The sequence below is a fragment of the Poecilia reticulata genome, linkage group LG20 (genome assembly GCF_000633615.1).
Source record: "Poecilia reticulata strain Guanapo linkage group LG20, Guppy_female_1.0+MT, whole genome shotgun sequence".
Lineage (NCBI taxonomy): Eukaryota > Metazoa > Chordata > Actinopteri > Cyprinodontiformes > Poeciliidae > Poecilia > Poecilia reticulata.
Genome location: NC_024350.1, coordinates 24877280 through 24882980, shown reverse-complemented (window position 1 = coordinate 24882980; position 5701 = coordinate 24877280). Strand labels below are relative to the sequence as shown.

General features: G+C 43.8%; 1 protein-coding gene across 1 annotated transcript in view; it reads left to right on the top strand.

The window, feature by feature from the left end:
- The first annotated feature begins 3597 nt into the window (after window positions 1-3597).
- Window positions 3598-5701, top strand: part of LOC103456965 (sodium channel protein type 2 subunit alpha-like) — a 63851-nt gene continuing 61747 nt past the window's right edge. The window contains exon 1 of the mRNA XM_008396850.2: window positions 3598-3777. The gene's annotated coding sequence lies outside the window, so the exon portion shown is untranslated. The remainder of the gene's footprint in view (window positions 3778-5701) is intronic.

The window sequence follows — 5701 nt, the reverse complement described above, 5'->3', positions numbered from 1 at the left end:
ACACACAAAGAATCAAGGGGAGGACAGGACAACAGAGACATTACCCGGAAAATAAACACAGAACCCGACAAATACAAATAAAAACAGATGGCAGCAGAAGCAATGACAAATGCTATAAAACAAGAAATAAAATAAAAATAATAAAGAAACTGGGAAAACGTTTATAGATGCTAAATTTAAAAATAAAAGAACATGTAAGAGGACACAAAATGAAGACAAACACGGAAAGTTAAAGCTACTACAAAAAAACAAAAAGAAAAAAGTAAAAAACAGTTAAAAAAGATGATAAAGGTTACAGATATGAGAATTAAAAAGAAATAAAATCCAATAAGATGAAGAGTAAAAAAGAAACAAATCAAGAAATAAGAACTAAATTAAAAAAAAAATAAAAATAAAGAAAAAAAAACAAAAAACGTTAACGTTATAACAGTCACTAGAATAAAAAGTAATAAAAACAAAGGAAAGGAAAAGCTCAGAAGTTAAACTGCGGACTGACTCGGTCCGGTTCTTCTTCTCCAAGCTGCGGTCCGGTGGGTCAGACAGGAGGCGCTCTGCTCCAGAGGAGTTCTGGTTCTGAAGAACCGATAAAGTCCAGAGACCCTGCGGCTCCTTCATGTTTCCTGGTTCGGGAGGAAACTCAGCCTAAACTCTCCAAGCCGTCTCCGGTCATCCCAGCGCGAGAAAAACGGGATTTATGTCCTAGCCTCGCGATACTCTCCTCCCACCGCGCTCTCTCTCCTCCCGCACCGGGGGCGATCAAGCGGCGGGGATGACGGGAGAGTGTCCGGACAGCCCCAGCAGCCCGCGGACGCCCCGACACGCACCAAGCCCTGCGCTCCGTCTGCACTCAGCGCGGCTCCGGTTCTCCTGCCGCGGACGGAAATCTGACCCGGGAACCTCCGGAACCAGCGCGGGACTTCCTACCTGTCCAGCCATCAGCTGCCCGACTCCCCGCTGAGGACCCGCGGACACCCGGCCGCCTGTTTCTGGAGTTACCGGAGTTTTTGTGCGGGGCGATGCGGGAGCGGGCGGAGTGAAGCCGCCCGCCCGGTGCGCACTGCCTGTTCCCGGGTGGAGAGGCGCGCAGCTCCCCGCCGCTCCTCTTCATCACTGCTTCTTCATCTGTTTGGATTTTAACCCCGCGGGTCGGCCGGAGCTGTCCGCCCATGGATCCGCCGCTCCGCGCCTCCTGTGCGGGTCAGTGAGCGGGACGCAGCGGGATGTTGTGATTTAAACCCGCAGCTTTTACCGCAGGACTTTCACATGTAAGTAACCGCTTTTATTCTCCTCATTCCGGCTGCTGAGGCGGCGCGAACTCTGACCTTTGGGCTCATCCTGCAAACTAAAATCAGCAGAAATTTAGAAATATTCGCTTTTATTTTGCGTTTTGTTTCCTGATGGAAGTTTAAAAATCGCTTAAAGCAGAAAAATCCAACAGAATCAAACTTTTACGCACAGAAATGGGTTTTCATCTGAAACGTCTCCAGCCCGGACTGCGGTTCCGGTTCGGACTCAGTCAAGGCGCTGGGTCTCCTGCGCAGCTCCGAGCCTCTCCTGAGACTCGGTTCCTACGCGACCGAGCCCAGCCGCGCCGTGCTGGGCCGAGCCGAGCCGCGCCGAACCGCCGCTCTTTCCATTAATTAAGCGGCTGTTTGTTTGCGCTTCTGCTCGTCACTTTCTGGCCTGTTTACGTCTCCAAGCGGACAAACTTCTGCTTTTAGGTCCTGATTTCCATAAGCTGACATTTACTGAGGTCCGGGAATATTCATACCTAATGTGACAAACCGCTGGGCTGAGCAGAGGCGGCTGTGTTTATCCTGTAGGTGAATATTCTTCAGGTGTTTCTGGGCAGAAATGATCAAATCCTGCTTTAAAATAACAAAGATGAAATGAGTACATTTCTTCCTAGAAAATGTGTGTTTCATGTTGAATTCTTGGCCGTTTATTCATGACTGAAGCTGATTTGTTTTGCTGTTGGCAGAAGAAGTGAAGCGTACAGGCTGACCTTTAACCTTCTACATGTTTCATGTCTGCAGCCTCTTTTTATTTGTCACATAAGACGAAACAGAAGCTGCAGAAATATTCATATTTACATTTTATTAACTGATAAATCAGGTAAAGATCTAATCATTTCTGTGCACAAGCATCAGTTATTTTTCATAAATCTATATAATTACTTTATCTGTGCAGCTCCAGATAATCTGTTAATATTGTCATATTTTATGCAATCATTACATATTTCCCTTAATCTGACCTTCTATTATATAACAGATTTATAAATGCTGATATTTTGCCTCTTCTTATAAATAAAAATTGAAGAAACGAGTTTCATTTCAGCTAACATTAAAGGTTTAGCTGCTGTTTTATTCTGACAGTAGAAATAAGCAGATTTGTGTAAAATTAGCAGTTTTTCTGTATTTAAGCTGCTGGGAAACAAAATCGTTTCTCCAAAATGTTGCTTGGTTTTCCTCCGTCTCGACTCCGAGGCGGCCCGGTTTGTCCGGATCCATCCGGTGGGAGAATCCCGACGGGAATGTTTCCCTTCAGGTGGAGCAGTAAGGAGACGTCCGTTAGGATGAAAACGGAGCAGAGAAAACACGATGTGACGACCGTAAACAGCCCGGACTCCCGCTCCGCTCCGCTCCCACTCCGTCCCTCTCAGTCTGGATCTGAATCCACGTCAGGAAAACCGATCCTGATGCTTTCAGGGTGGAGGAATATTTTGAAAGGTTGGGATTGTTTCTGAGTTTCTCCAGTCTTTGCTCTGACTCATGTTTTGTTTTTATGATAATTCAGAATTTTATGCCTTTTTCTGTTTGGAGATTAGAGAGAAAAACACAGATTTATCAAAGTAACATGAATCTGTGAGTGATTTCAGTCAATTTGAGGTTTGATTATTATTTCAGAACAGATTTATGATGCAGATATAAAAAATAAACCCAGAGCCTGAAGAAAACAACCTGACGCAAACAGAGTTTCATTTTTAGTTGCTGTTATTCTGTAATTGGTCCTACAATTATACCAGCTGATGAATAAACCCGATTATGTGTCACGTTGAGTCACATTATGATACACTGGCTTAATGCATTGTATCGAATTTTCCCCTGTTATGATATTACTAACAAAGTATCAAATTGCATCACATCATATGTATCACATTCTACTGAATCATATCGTCACGTTGAATCAGTTCATTCAACGTTCATCCAGGTTAATGAAAACATTCATTCTTTCATAATTCAAAGCTTTTATTCTATTATTTTGTCTACTTACTTGTGGATGGTCTAATAGAAAATCGGCTCGTATCTTTAGTTCAATCTTTGGTGTAAATTCCGCTGATCATAGTTCCGTTTGAAGCGAGTGGAGAGCCAGATGTTACATATCTGGTTCCCACAACATCTCCACAGCTCCAAGAACACAAAGCAGTGGCTCAGTGTTCACCTTGAAGGAAAATGTTGCTGCAGCTGCTCTTCTATGTGAAGCGGCGACGATTCGAGGACCTCCATTTTAAAAACGCCTCCATGCTTCGTTAAATTACGTTTTACTCTCTAGCGCTGTGTTCCAGCCGGACGATTATTAGTGTTGCGCAAAGCTCTTACTTCCGCCAATGCTAATGCGATTAGCAGCTATGGACGGAGACGGCGCGGGACGGAAAGAAGCACCGTTAAGAAAGAGACAAAAAATGTCGAAAGTGAGGAATCATTTCAAACTAAATGGAAAAGGAAACACAGCAGGAAACATCCGGTTCGCTGTGAGCTCGTTGGCTTCCGCTAACAGGTGACGTAACTTTTATCAGTACAACGACCAACATTTTGGCTAACTTTACTGTTACTAACTGATCAACAAGAGTAAAGAAGTGACAAAAAAAAAAGATTAGAAATGTATATCTTCTAAGTTGATATGGAAGGTGATATTTGAATCGTTTTGCATTTTAAACAATACAGTTTTCTTATTAAAACAATTACTGGCATTTTCTCATCTATATTAAGTAGCTACCAGAGAACGGCACCATTTCTTATTCATTGTCAGAATAATCGATAGATAACTTGATACAATAATCGTTTACAACAGTCCGACTTCTGTTTGATCGATAATTTTCCCTAAAAATTCGTTGTAAATGTTTAATTTCCAAACGGAGCTTTTTCTCACCTCATGTAGAAAATGGCGTCAGTTCCGCTAATGAACGTGATCATAAAGAGATTTCCGGATAATGAAACATATTGTATGTAAAGTTTGGTTGACAGCCGCGATTTTTATGCCGATTTCTGTCAGAGAATCTTAAAGACGCCGATTATCGGGATGCTCTAAAAACCGTCATGAGGACATTCATGCCGGGGATATTTTTTGTGTGTTTTTTCCTGTTGAATATTGTTCTAAAACTATAGCCGTTGCTTCTAAATCGTCGGCCATGTTTGTTTACACTGAAATCACGTTTGATCCCGCGAAGTTCTGCGAGATTTTCAGCTTGACATCGCGAGAGAAATCGGTCCGCGTGTGGCTCTGGACCAAACCTGTTATTTCTGGTTTTTTCGTCATGTTTGGTGTCCCTCAGGTTTTAAACATGATTTTAAGACAATTCCAAGGTATAAAGTGATGTAGATAATTTTTCTTTTCTAAATCCCATCAAGCTTTAGAGTTAAAAACAGACTAAAACAATGAAGTAATGCGGCGACAATCCAAGAAACTCCATCAGATTTACAGAGGAACTACAAGTTTTTGGGGTTTTTTCATTAAAATCTCAGCTTTGGTTTATTGAAGCTTGTAAATCCAGTGTAGGTCATTTTTCTGACCATCCCAGCGGGACTACTGTGGYTAAGCTGTCCCTCTCCCAGGTGAGCGGTGGGCGGGGCCTGCTGGCCTCAGGTGCCGCTGCGGTGGCAGGATTTAAATAAAGTTGTGGAAAAGAAGAGGCGCATGGTTTCCAGATCTGCTGCGAACCGTCAGCAGCTGCTGTCAACCTGCCACAGGTGTGTGTGTGTGTGTGTGTGTGTGTGTGTGTGTGTGTGTGTGTGTGTGTGTGTGTGTGTGTGTGTGTGTGTGTGTGCCTGAGTTTGCATGTGTGTGGACGCATCTCAGAGTGTTTGTTCAGAGCAGCAGAGCTGAACGTTTATAATGCAGACAGCAGCAGCTGCTTGTGCAGATCTGAGATCAGATTCCTGCTTTTATCTGAGCAGCGGAGCAAACTGACCACACAGGTTCTGCTGACGGTCCCAGCCGGTTCTCTGGTCCTGGCTGTGGCTGTCAGGAGGCTAAGCGTGGTGAGAGGTTTTCCTGGAACTGCAGCAGGAAGTTCCTCGTAATGTTTGTCGCCTCCAGGAGCGTCTGGGTGAAACCGCGGCGTTTCGCTCTGCTCTCCAGCTGATGGCCGACCAGAGCCTGGATATCCCGCCCGGACCGGATCGGGTTCCTCTCAGGCTGCTGCTGCTGCTTCAGAGGCTCAAAGCTTCATGAGGAGTTTAGATTTAATTACTTTATGATTTTCAGTTTTTCTTTTGTTCATTTTAGCTGCAAAAATCATACGGCCACTTTTCATTCCTGCAGATTTACAGGATTTCAGTTAAAACAGAACGTAGTGAAACATCTTTCTGCAATGACAGATCTATGATTTACTGAAACGTCCGTCCGTCTTAATGATGTTTATCCAGCGATGTTGTGGTGATTTTCTCCTCAGGGAGACAATAAGTGTGTTAGATTTCCTCTG